Source organism: Ostrea edulis, chromosome 2 (genome assembly GCF_947568905.1).
Source record: "Ostrea edulis chromosome 2, xbOstEdul1.1, whole genome shotgun sequence".
NCBI classification, from domain to species: Eukaryota; Metazoa; Mollusca; class Bivalvia; order Ostreida; family Ostreidae; genus Ostrea; species Ostrea edulis.
The window spans coordinates 109,089,857-109,104,769 of record NC_079165.1 but is presented as its reverse complement, the minus strand read 5'-3'; the positions used below and the strand labels follow the sequence as shown (position 1 = coordinate 109,104,769).

The 14,913-nt window shown below is 34.7% G+C and overlaps 1 protein-coding gene across 1 annotated transcript in view; it reads left to right on the top strand.

Moving 5' to 3' along the window:
- Positions 1-14,913, top strand: part of LOC130051560 (B-cell receptor CD22-like) — a 43,351-nt gene that overhangs the window by 2,500 nt on the left and 25,938 nt on the right. The gene's annotated exons all lie outside the window — the stretch shown is intronic.

Sequence of the window (14,913 nt, the reverse complement as noted above, 5' to 3'; positions counted from 1 at the left end):
GATAATCCATGAAAGCTCGGAAGCTGATTTCCAATGAGGTCCTTTGATGCACGGATGTTTGCGCTAGAGGGTCATTTATGTGGGAGGAAACCGGAGTACCCGGAGGAAACCCACGTGTCCGAACGGGCAACCGCCATACCCTCTCACATACAACCACTGTGGGGGGCCTATATATTACAACTTAGTCAAATGTCTTTCCTTTTGTTTAAAAATAATGCTGCAAGTCGAACTCGACAATAAATTACTCGCTCAATACGGATTTTCTCGCATTAGTCTTTTTCAATAGTTATTGTAAAAACATTGTTAGTTAGCCATAATAGCCAGCGAAGCTCGTGTCACTACGCAACACGATGAGCTGACTCCAAAGATTACACAATTGAGTCACGTAATTTGCTCTTCATCAGCTGAAAAATGATGGTGACTATCCATAATGTAAAATTTAGACGGTACCAATTTTGATGCACCAGATGCGGATTTCGACAAATAATGTCTCTTCCATGATGCTCAAGCTGAAATACAATCGGAACACATCGCCCTTTACTCCGTTCTTTCGTAAAAAGACTCGGACGTTGCACGGCGCAGTGATTTCGATTTGAAACGTGATCTGGTGAAGACATGGTGCTACTTGTGTGGCAACGATAAACAAGTAAGTCCAAACTTGTTGATTCATATCTGAATACTTTTTGACATTTGATATTATCTGTAAAAATGAAATTATTTGAATTCTTCTAATTTAGTACGTTTTAGTAGGTTTTAGCACTTACTATATACGTTAATCAGACTCGGAGGCAATTCGCTACAATGTTTACAAATGCTCTGTCTTTTGAATGACTGATCACTAGATATGAATATTTCCGTTTTCCGAAACGATTTATAAAGGCGCATGATGAAATGTTCAATGTCTTATCATAAATTCTGAATTCACATGATTTTCATTAACCCCCCACCACTTTCAGACAGTCTAGGGGCTAGGTATGGTGGCTGATTTGTGCAATTTTACAATGTGTTGTCTTTTCGTTATTCTTAGGTGAAAAGTAGCTAATGATATCATTTTGTCGTTTTTTCTTTTGTTTGGGACGAAAAGTTGCTAAATATCGTTTTGTTGTCTTTTCGCCTCGAAATTAGAAACAGACGATGAAGTGTATAATGGCAGAAATCAACCCCTAGATTAGCCGCTACGATCTTGAACGCAGCTTGTTGTTGACTTTGTTATTGGGAATTAAGGAGGAACTCTACATCGTCATAATGGCTGACTTCCTTTAAAAATATGGTGGAAAAAATCAATATCAGCAGTATGTGACTTTTCCTTTTTAATTTAAATACCTAGACGAGTAGCTCAGTAAGTTAGCATACCGACTGCTGAACTGTAGGTCGCAGGTTCCTGTACAGCAGGGGGTTTAATTTTTTTTCCGGGTTATTTTCTACTAAAACTGTATTTTTTGACAAAATAGAGTAAATTTGAAAAATTTCAACTCCAAAATATTGATGTACATATCCTTCACGTTTCATCTACCTCAAATTTCTCTGGTGTAGCATACCTCTTTAAGTTAAGATTTATGCATAAAAAGAACATAAAGGACTAAGACCATGTTTAGCTATATCAGCCCTGTGGTGTGTTAAAAAATAAAGTAGAATGAATTGAAATAAAATTGCTATCATTTGATAATATAATCTTTATCCCATCGCGACGTACCAAGATTTCCCCGCCAAAACGTCAGCTTGTGGAATTCTATACAAGACAAAACCGGCATCGGTCTGGTTTTCTGCAGAAATCTCCACTATTATCAAATTTAGTCATATAATTCATATAAAACACGACCTTCGATCCGGAAAGTGACTGTAGCCTATCAAAATCTATCAATAAAAATAATTTTGCGCGAGAGATTTTTCGGATCGAACGTTGTGCTGTTGATGAATATCAACTTTGAACTAAATCGAGATCAATCCGGAATTATTTACTTTTGTGAGAGTTGTGGATATTTTATGAAATATTTTGCTTTGAAAAATTAAAAGAAAGTACTTATGTGCAGACAATATCGTTTTCATGCAGAATGCATCCCTATGTCACGAGTATATGGTGTTTATATTACAAGTTTGTACAGGAATTTGAAAAGCTATAGAATTTTAATACGTAAACAAACGAATCTGCAGTCCGACAAACCGAACCTTCAATGCTATAGAAAGTTTTTTTTTTTTTTATTTTACACGACACCAATATAATTTCTAAGATCTAAATGAAAAGAATTTATAGAACATGATATGCTGAAAATTGCCGATACATCGGAAGTATAGCATTAACTGGGCCTATATATATTGAAGATTTTGAACGAGTGACGTCATAGACGTCGTGGTGTACTGGTAGAGAGCCAGCCTTTCAAGTGGGATATCCGGGTTCAATTCCTACCCGTATCAATATTTTTTAAAATTATAATGTTAACTACATTTTTGTTTGCGTTATTGAAAAATTCATTTCTTTCAAGGCACTCAACATAAAAGTGTGTACCTGAATATAAATACATCAATACGCAATCACATGTCAAACACCAAGAAAATATGCAAGGATTACAGATTATATTTCTTTAAATTCATAGAAAAAAAAGAACAAAATACTCCATTTTCAGAGTTGATTTTATTGCAAGGTATGAACCATTAAAAGATAATGGAAAGTAAAAAGTTTTTCCAACGCAATTAATGTACAGTAAGAAAAGTAAAAACAAAAGTGAATCCATAGCTATCTGTCATTTCCTGAGCAATAACTTTCTTGTTGAAACCACTACATGATACATTGTGTAGCAAGTATAGACATCTGTATCCCATCCACCAAAATTGTCAACATCAATATCGGCCACTTCCTGAGACAAAGCCTCCACAGACCATTTCAATAACCTCTCAATAGAACCAGGCCTGGGGTAATGGTAACTTAATGACAGCCAGTTTTAGTGTAATGGGGATGTAATGGTCTAATTGACAATTTTTGCATTACAAGTAATAGTAATGTAATGTATTACTTGTAGAAAGCATACTGTACTGCACATTATATTCCATTACATTTACATTACTTCATTTTGAAGATTTAGATAAATTCATAATACAAGTGATTGACTGAAACATTTGAAACATTGATGATAATCAAATGCAATTAATAACCTAAATGTGTTCCCTAACAATTAATATTTTGTGTGCTTATATTACTTTATAATTAAAAATCTTAAATCATTATAAGAAATACTTTTTCTGCCATTTCTTTAATATCAGTATGTCATGTAAATGAAGAAGTATGTAATGCACTCTCAGGTAACGTAATGCATTACATTTCAAAATAGGAGTAATGGCAATGGTAATTTGAAATTTTCTAAGTAATGTTAATGTAACGTATTGCATTGCTATGTAATTGACCCGAGACTCGGATAGAACGCCTTCTTCTCATGCATATCTGCAAGTGCAGGGTGTCAAGTCCCTATCTATTCCTATATTTTCCTATAAACTCGAAGGTTCCTATATTTTCCCTATAAGTCATTGAAATCCCTATAAAGCCCTATATATATTTATATATATAAAAAATACTCCTATTTTCAAAAATGATAAAACAAGTCCAAGACCTGATGCTAGATTGATATTTAATTAGATTGTTATGAAGAGAATAACTATGATGATTGTATAAAAACTGTGCAAGGTGAAGATAACAAAGTGATCAATCTCATAACTCCTAATAGCAATACAAAATAGATAGTTGGGCAAACACGGACCCCTGGACACACCAGCGGTGGGGTCAGGTGCCTAGGAGGAGTAAACATCTCCTGTTGACCGATCACACCCACCGTGAGCCCTATATCCTGATCAGGTTAACGGAGTTATCCGCAGTCAAAATCAGTGTGCCAAGAACGGCTTAACAATCGGTATGAAACACGTCACACAGCATTTGACGTAATGCGAGGTTGTATTGACGAACTAGATCGTTATAACGGCCATATAATTTGCGAAATGCTGACTTCAATCGAGAATGTTGAAATCTCTGTACCATCAACTTGTTTGTCAGTAGCTTACCTCGATTTAAAATCTGACTGTACGCAGAACATGCTCTTGCATATCGAATCAGTTGAGATATATAAACACCATATGCAGGTGATAATGGGGTATTGATACATACATATGGGAAGTTGACGATGGAGAAGCTGAAATCATCCCGTTTGTCATACAGTTGAGTTGTCAGTGTGCCGTTAATGTCTACTTTCAATAAAATATCTAAGTATGAAGGAAAAGTGGACGACTTTGTGGTGTCCTTTTTTCGAGCTCACAGGGATATATCAAATCGAGATATGAATGAAAGCTATTATTGTTAATAGACAAAACGTCATCGATATATCTAAATGTCGAACTGAAGGCCATGGCGAGAGATTTTTTCTCGCGTAGAAGTTTTTGAATAAGTTCTGCTTCATATGAATATAGAAACAGGTCAGCTAACAAAGGAGCACAATTCGTGCCCATGGGAATTCCTACAGACTCTTGGAAGACCTGATCACCAAAGACCTCGAAGATGTTGTCAATGAGGAACACTAGCATGTTGGATGGAAAACTTTCCACATCTGAAAAGATTTTGTTTTTGTTGAATATTATTTCTTCTCCAGTAAGATACTACGCTTGCTAGATTTTTATGCAGAAACAATAAATTTCTATACAATTTTTTTTAATAAAAACCCTATTCCTTTAAATCTGCTTTAAAAATCCCTATATTTGTCTTATAAACTGCAAAAATTGCCTATAATCCTATATTGTTTAGATCAAAAGTTGCTTGAAACCCTGCAAGTGCCTTGGACCCAAATTAGTCGTTTCCTCTTATGCAAGATTTTCAGCATTTCTTCTATCATAATTCCGACTGCAAAGTATCCAATTCACGTGGTTCCAAAATGATGAATTCAGACCTGGTGTTTTGGACAATTTGTTAACTTTTGACTCTACACTTTTCATCAGGGCTGCCATCCTTGGACTCATTCAAAAAGTTAGACAAATTATGACATTCTCCAATTGAACATGTGGGTTTTCATTTGAACTATCAAATAGGAATTCTTCCAATTAACAAATTAAAAAAATGAAAATTTCCACAGCTATATTTCAAATTACATAAACACACAGAACCATGGTATCAGTATTTCTCTTGAAAGTTCCATGGGTCATTAAGAGTTAAACTTCAGAGTCAACATGCACGTTTCTTCCAAGCAATAGTCTTGTTTGGATCCAGTTTTTTTTTTCAATTCTGACTTCCCTGCCAGATACTGTAAGTGTTCATTTGGTGCCCATATTGTGGGAGTGTTTCCACATAGCTGCTGTAAAATCTGGTAACTTCCTATTGGCAGACACAGCAAGGAAGCTATTCCTGAAGTGATGTTCAACGCTGATCCGCATGTGCCACTGATGCCATTATCATTGATTAATTTGATGACAGTGATGATAGCATTATTGAGGAGTAGGAATATGGATTCTTGTCATTTTGATTCATGTCACCCTTGTCGTCATTTTTTGTTGCACATATTATATCATCCTGAAATTCAAATCACTCCAGTATCATATCATTATCAGATTGAACTATATTATAATAAATGTATCATAATATTAATGAAGTTGTACTTTAATGCCCTCATGCATTTTCATTGATATATAATTAAGAAAAAATACATTCATGTCTCCAACTAAACAATAGGACAGTTTAGCTACATGTACATTTAGACTGCATAAATAATTCTATACACAAACATTTGATTTGAATTTGACTCCCCCATGGCCATCTAATAATTTTTGTTGTCGCTAATGTTGAATATTATCTTACGAAGTTACTTCACAATTCTCAGCAAATTCACAAACTATTTTTATCTTTCATTCTCTTTCTTGTGGTAGATGCATGAAATAATCGAATATTGAATAATTACATGAGATAAGTTAACAAACAATATACGCTTAAATCATGGTGTTATCTGAGTGATCCTATATGTATATCTTTCCAAGAGCTGGTAATCCCAATGCCGGATATACAGTGCATAATTGTTGAAAATTAAGTTCGACATGTTTACAATTTATCTTGAAATAAGCCATTTTTAAATGATAGAACCAAACAGTGTTCTTATAATTTTCTTGGCTTAATGATGCTTTTAAGTATTTAAAAATTATTGAATGCAAAAAATCATTCAGACTTTTCCGAACCCATGTTTCCGCGTAAATGTTACTCCAGAGACATCTTCTTCTCTCAATAATCTGCATACCACCTCTGGTGTATTGTCGCAGACGACTATTTCCAAATGCCCATGGGAACCACCGTGCTAACAAACTGTACAGTGAATATTTACATCAGGTGCAGGTGCGGTTAAAAACCATAGCTGGTATGGTAGTATGTACAGCTAAAACATTATGGTATTTTGGAAGGGTGGTCATCTGGAGGCCGTCTTTGAAACGATCCACTGTGGAAGCGGTGACAGCTCTTGTTGGTAGGCGAATCCAAAGACGGATGGCAGATGGGAAGAATGACTGCTGGTGGCCCTTTCTCCTAGAGTAGGGTGCGAGGAAACGGATATCATGTCCACGGGACGTTACTGTGGCCACTCTAGGAATGAGATGAGTTGTTGGTATCTCTATGAGTTGGTGTACGATCCTGTATAGAATGATGACTTTTGCTGTATGTCTTCGTTGTTGTATCGTATCCCATTGCAATCGTTCCATCATACTGGTTACACTACTGGTGGTTCTGTAGTCTCCAGTGACAAAACGTGCAGCTCTTCTTTGCACCATTTCTAGTCTGTTGATATATGACAGTGTTACTGGGTCCCAGATCACTGATGCATATTCCATCACTGGTCTCACTAGGGTGATGTAATATTGCTCTTTTATCTTACTAGGGCATGTGTTGATGTTTCTTCTAAGGAATGCATTAGTGTTGTTTGACTTCTGAATTACTGTTCCTATGTGGGTGTTCCATGATAGGTTGTTGCTGATGTTAAGAGCTAAATACTTTGCTGATTTTACTGTAGCTAGTGGTTTTCCATGAATGGTGTATTCAGTAATGATGGGTTTTCTCAGGTTGGTAACTCTCAGTATCTCACATTTGTCTGGGTTGAATAGCATCAGCCACGCGTCCTCCCATTTTTGCAGATTTTCTAGATCTTCTTGGAGTAGTCTTGCATTCTCTGTTACACTGATCTTTATGTACAGTAGGCAGTCGTCTGCTAATAATCTGGCTCTTGATGATACTAATTCAGTTAAGTCATTAATGCATATCAGGAAGAGTAGCAGCACCATCACAGTTCCTTGGTGTACCCCTGAGGTGACTTTCGATGTTTCTGACTTCTTCCCACCCAAAAGTACCTGTTGTGTTCTAACATGTAGGAAGCTGGCAATCCTATTGAGTGTGTTTCCTCGGATTCCGTGGTATTGGCATGATGGAAATATACATTATATACAATGACATGTCTCTTTAACCTATACTAATATTTTTAGACTAGACATGAAGTTCAGTGTCACAAGAGAGCCAAACATCATGTAAGAAAATGCAAATAGACCAGAGTTCATGCACTCGGAATTGGAAATGGCTTGATCGTGTTCTTTGAACAGCTGTTTTTATGATCAGCTGATATATATACAATCTAAATCTTGACAATATATAATTATAATAGATAAACAATAAATAGATGTTGATAACAGCTACGTTAATATATTTGTTGTGGGATTTCCAACAGCACAATGCGTGAATATTATGAGTTTTTGTCAACACACCACACGTGCACCATACTATTCGTTCCATGCGAGTTGTTTATTATTTTAAAGACCAATTAGTACACCCATTTGGTTATACAGTTTAATGAGTAAAGGGGAAATATATTAATATTTTTAAAACTTAAGTTGAAATGCGATGAACTCATCCTCTGCAACTTCCATGAACTGCGCAAAGAGCATATGAAGCGGATGAAAATGACCGAATGGATTGAAAATATGGTATGCCAGTCAGGTTATAAGTAAAATAACTTTCTTGCGTGTTGGGAAAGGGAATTTCTTTTTCAAGGTCTTATTATCATATCAAGTCATTGCATAGTTATGTTTTACAATACGTTACCACTTCTAATAATATATAACGACGTAGTATGACGCAATCTTAAAAAGTAGCGCAAATTACAGGTTTTACATTTGTAATATAAACTTAAAATAGTGTTCTTTCACCAAATCAACATAAAAACACAGTGCATTATAGGAAAAGAAAATGTTAAAGAATATTTTAAGAAGAAATTATTTACTTTCGGACGTTAGGCCGAATTTCGCTAAACACTGCCATTTTCTTTTTGTTGAGTCTTTTTCAATTCTTATTGTAAATGCTCTTATTAACCATAACATATTTTTAATGTCTAAGTTATAAATGAAAAATCAATTATATGTTTGAAAATATTAAATCCAAGGACAATAACTGGTTTTTTATCTTTATCGAGTCCATTATGCGATAAATTTCCTTTATTTTTCACAAACATTTTACATATTTGTTTTAAAGAAACGGTTTCATGAAATTGTTATGAATACTATCATATCATTGAAACCAGTTTTTGTGAAATTTTGATAATGCTGTTGAAGGAAAATATCAATTTTCTGACGTTGATAACAGTATATGTGTGCTAATCGATAAAAATCTTATTACTAAAGCAACATACTTATTTTATCATTTTTATTTGTTACTAAGATGTATAATTCCATTATCACCTGCATATGGTGTTTATATCTCTAACTGATTCGATACGCAAGAGCTTGTTCTGCGTATAGTCACTTTTTAAATCAGGGCAAGCTACTAACAAACAAGTTGATGATACAGGGATTTCGACAGTCTCGATTGAAGTCAGCATTTCGCAAATTCTATGGTCGTTATAACGATCTAGTTCGTCAATACAACCTCGCATTAGGTCAAATGCTGTCTGACGTGTTTCATGCCGATTGTTAGGCAGTTTTTGGTACACTGATTTCGACTACGGATAACTCAGTTTACCTTATCAGGATATGGGGTTCACGGCGGGTGTGACCGGTCGACAGGGAATGCTTGCTCCTCCTATTCACCTGATCCCACCTCTTGTGTGTCCAGGGGTCCGTGTTTGCCCAACTATCTATATTGTATTGCTTATGAGAGTTATGAGATTGATCACTGTTCGTTATCGTCACCTTTCATGTATTATTTTAAGAATCAACAATCAAATACAAAATTGAACCTATAATTCTAGAAGGGTGGAATGACTTTAAAATCCTATACGACTAGTTGCCTTATTGAGCTACTAATTAGGCGTGTAGTAGCTCTTTTGGGAAGTGCAATTTAAGCCCATACAGGCGAGGGTTCTGGGGCGTCTAGGGTGGAATCCTGGTGGGGGAACGATTTTAGCAAATCAGGGTCCCCTAAACCATTTATAAAGCTTTATTTGATGATTGACCACATTGTTTTGTTTAAGCATAATTTTAAGAATCACTGAAGAGACATGACTTTCAAAAATGCATCCCTTGCCCAATCTTAACATAACATGTCATGCGACAGCGTGATGTAAATTAAATTGCAGAGTATATCACAGACATTGGCGATGACCATAATCATGTAACCACCTCTCAGCATCTGTACGTTTATCTTTAATTTACATTAATTTACGTCCTGCCTATAAAATTATGAATTTGAGATTGTTGCATTTTCACACACTTTATATTCTCTTATCTTTCTCGACGCATTTTTTCTATGTCTTTTTTATCACAGAATAATGTACAGCATGGACACGATTTAATTTTATGTTTCCATTTTTAATGTTTGGAATGCTTATCTAAGGTATTTCTAATGGTCAACAAAATTCTGAATGTCATCTGTCGAAGTATATGGTAGATACAGAGCTCACAATTCATTGTTATGTAAACAAGGCTCTTGCCATGATTTTGTTTACATGTAGGTTAAATGTACTAGCAAAAGTTTTTTCAGAGCAGATTTGTTCAATTTTCAATTTAATTCTTAACACAATTGAATAGTATCTAGCGTTTGGTAAATCTCATTTTGTTTCAAACATGCTATTTTATATCAAGCAACCTATATTTAAACAGAAACATTGAATGAGCTTTGTGTGTACAAGAAAAATTGTGAGTACTCTATCTCGCTTTTAATTCAACAACTGGTATTCAAATTTTGGTTAAGCATTAGAAATATTTAGTTAAGCATTGTAAACAATTAAAAATGGAAAAATAGAAAATTATTAGCTCAAATCGTGCCCATACCCCTATAACAATTTTTTTTTCATCGTCGGATTTGATCAAAATTTTTCTGAAATTTTACTATCCTTCACGGTGTAATTTTTTCGCTCTTTTAAGCAAAGGAATTCTTTGGAACACCTTTTCTGAAAATATTTAGTTGTTACACTTTCCAAAAATTTCCAGCCCATAAATTTGGTAACTGCACCAATGTTTCTTGTACATATTTATAGAGGTCATAACAGCCCTTTACATCTTAGGCAACATTCTCATAATGATTTTCCCCTTTCATGCAGTACCTCGATCTTGTATAAAGGACCTTGGTTCAAAGTCATGACTTTCTCGAGTCCTGGTCCCTGGATCATGAAACATCTGATGTGTAAATATCTGAATATTACGATAAAATGATTAAAGAAGTCAATCATTTAAGGGATGGCGCTAAGTTTGACATATCTTTTACTATATATCCCAACTTGATGCAATCTATGCTTCATAATATGTGAATCAAATTGCATGTTACAAGCAAAAGTGACCTATTCCAAAATAAAATTATTCAAAATTGTTTGATTAAATTTTAGTGTCTGCAAATTAAGAGTTTCAGTTTATAATTAATGGACATCTTGTAGGTGATTGGAATTTTGACTTAAGTCTGAGTTTGTTACATAATCATTGACCTAGACTACATTTCTGTGAAACATCATTTACATGTACATCAGTGTGGGCAATAAAATGTTATGGCCTGGACAACGTTTTACTTATTGTATGCACTGTGACTTTGACCTTGGACAAAACATTCAGTAATTTTGGCACATCTATTTTACATTCTACAATTTTAGGTATGTCGTGGCCTTCCAAATGTGAACAATATAGACATACTGGATGCTACATTGGAGCCGATTGCATGGGAACTGACGGAAAAGTTACTATCATATCCACTTAATGTTTTGTACGTGAATGACCTCGCTTCGTTGGGTTTCTGCTATCAGTACATTGAAGATGAACTTCAAGACAACGTATACCACCCAAAGACAGAAGATTCCAGAAAATCGAATGTTTGGACAATTTCATAAGGACTATACATCAAGAATGAAAACTCACATTGTTGATGAAGTAAGAAAATCTAACCAAAAGCTGTGCCTTATATTTGCTACAGTTGCTTTGGGAATGGGGCTAAATTCCCGATGCATTAGGTCAGTGATACATTTCCGACCTCCTACAAGACTGGAAAAGGTAGAGCTGGTAGAAATGGCCAGCCTGTAAATACCATAATGAATGATCTAACTTCCAACAGGGAAGGACTTTCACCTGCGATGCGAGAATTCTGTTTGAACAGTACAACATGCTTACAAAAAAAATTGTAAATCATTTTGGTTTTGATTCTGTTCTGTATAATGGAGAAATCAACATAGGCTTTTCAAAATGTAGAACAAGTACATAATATATCTATTTTTAGTTGTTATCTATACCTTAAAGCATTCGATGTCTAATGATCATATTTCATAAATGTATGGTGGGGTATTGTAATTATGGTTTCACTGTGTAGAGTTTATTAAACAAAAAAATTCCATCATAAGGATTTTTAAAATTTTCCTTATTGATTGATTTATTTCTATATTAACCAATTTTCAATCTTCCTCTGTTATACTTTGAATACCTTAAAGACAAGATACAGTGGACTACATCGTGCACTTTTAGCTCTGTCCATTATGTCATATGTTTGGATCTGATTGTTTAAACATCAGCCCAAACTCCCCGTCGAGGCCTCGTTACGTCACCTACGAATATACCTTTCCTATGTGACGCAGTACAATATACAGATTTGTATATTGTGCGTCCGCGATTATCACGCAGGCAAATAACACTAAAGAGGTAGTTCGTAGTTAAAGGTTTGAACATATTGACATTAAGAGCATTGATATAAAAGTACGGATTTTATTTTAAACATAGAATGATCAAAAGATCATTAAAAAGTAGGGAGACTCTCTTCAGATTATTGTGTAAAGTAATGAACTTGGTGTTTACGTTCTTGTTATGAAAGTTGTTTACGTTTGACGTTATTTTTTTTCGGCATTCTACGGTGACGTCACACAGTATACGCAGCCTAAGAAATCGCTATACCATAATGCGTAACTGGACGAGTTTGGTTTGTAAGCAAACGAACTCTTGCGGAAGTTTAAACATCAGCCGTCAATTCGACATTGGTATTTTGACCTTTAAAATTAAAATTCATGATTTGTGTTGAGATCTGTCATTGCACTACTCAATCAGCTTGTAACTACATATGAAAATAGAACATGGTTAATGAATTAAGAACGATTTTAATTTATGATATTGATTTGTGTCCCTGTAAGATACTAATGTGAATCCCAACGGGAATATTAAGTTTGTTCAATGAATGAAATACATGTACATTGTATGGACACTAGTACAATTCCGTATTATTTATATTCACGGAATTCTGTTTACAAAACGAGGGTACATGTATGTCTATAAAGTTGACATAATTTCTTAATGTTATTTCATATTTTTTCAACACATTCTCTTCACACATGCATACTATCACATGAATCAAATCAGAGGTAAGATTCACTCAGAATCTTCAACATCACTTTCATGATTAAAGTTCAATCCCCTCTTCAACCTACGCACAGTGCTCATCGCCGTACCTTGAATGCATGAATGTCAAAATTGTAAGGAGATTTGCATATATGTGGAAAGGTACATAGTTGTGGCCCAGGTGTGAATGTCCATGTGTTGTTGGATTGTAAAGCAGCAAATTACACAAATTCGCAGCTCCATTACATGTGACAATCAAAGTTCACTTGTTCACCACCAATACTCGGCGATGAAACTAAACTTGGCCATTTCCAACATGTTACTGTGGATGAGGTCATAAAGTTGATTAGGTCATCTGTCAACAATATGACAGCATTATACCAGTACTACGCTCCCTCCATTGACTGCCAGTTCAGCAAAGAGTCATCTTCAAGACATTTGTGTTGGTGTACAAAACACTCAAGGTCATGGCTCCATCCTATCTGCAGGAACTCATAACACCCTATGCCCTCTCCAGAATTCTGCGGTCCAGTGATCAGAATCTACTACAGGTGCCAATTACCACCTCATATCTGATTCAAACTCGAGCTTTTAGTGCGGCTGGCCCTAAACTGTGAAATGCTCTACCAAAGGATATCAGAACTGCTACAAGTCTCCGTATCTTTAAATCTAAACTAAAGACTCATCTGTTTACAATTCATTACAACTAGTCTGTGCAGATGAAATCTAAGTCAAGATTATTATGTTGTGCAATCATAAAAAAAAACCAAGCAAACAAACCTGTAGTTTGTTATTATACCTATGTCTTTTTTATGTATTTAATTATTCCTAAGGGTTGTTTTAAATTGTTCCATATGTTATTAGGGTAATCATATCATTATATTAGGCGCTATATATTAATAATAATATTGATGCATTTTCATTCTGACACTATGAATATTTTATTCACATGTATGTGCACATCGATTTTATATTATCTTTTCTTTTACATTTGTAAAGCGATTTAGAGAACTAATGTTGATAGGGCGCTATATAAATCTTACAATTACAATAACAAACTCCTTATGTTCACATACTAGTCAATTGTTCTTATAAAACTTATTTTATTGTTATTTAAATGGCGTTTAGAGCAACATGGATTTTGCGCTTTACAAAATAAATTTATTATTATTACTACTATTATGATTATTATTATTATAATTACCTCAAAAGACACTTTGACTTTCCCATTTACATTACTTTTCTGGATTAGTATCTATCCTTTAGCGAATAAAGCTTTAAGAATTTCTTGCACAGTTTCTGTTAAAATGATTTTTTTTAATTGGTCAATATATTCAAACGATGTGGTATTAATTTGATGAAAAATAAAAATATTGTGATTGACCAAAATTAGTATCACGATAATGCAAAGTGAAGATAACGAACAGTGATCAATCTCATAACTCCTACAAGCAATACAAAATAGATAGTTGGGCAAACACGGACCCCTGGACACACCAGAGGTGAGATCAGGTGCCTAGGAGGAGTAAGCATCCCCTGTTGACCGGTCACACCCGCCGTGAGCCCCATATCCTGATCAGGTAAACGGAGTTATCTGCAGTGAATGATGCAGATAATGATAGAAATTAATTAAGGACGAGATCAAAAGATTGATGTCGGTTAAAAGTGTAATTGAAATAGTTGGATGAAGGGGGTAAAAACACATGGGAGTTTCTGCCATCCAACATTAATTACACTTTAAACAGTGCGACATTTAACTCTGGACAAGACAAAAGTCCGAAGTTTCGCCAACCCTTTTATTAAGGATACAAATAAACCCTTTACAAAAAAGATAAGATTTTATGTTCACAAAACATGCACCAACATTTACACTTGTAACTATTGTAGTGTTTAAGATATTTCACCTGAAAACAAAAAATCCCATGGGATTTTTAATTCCACTTGGGGGATTTACACTCCCACCAAAAATCCCATGGGAGAAAAAATTTAATTTCTCCCATAGGATTTTATCTCCCTTATTTAAATTTAATATGGGATACAATGTCCCATAGGAAGAAATGTCCCATAATGAACATGAAATGGCAGTAAATATGCTATTTGAGCATGAATGGGAATAAATATCCCAAATAA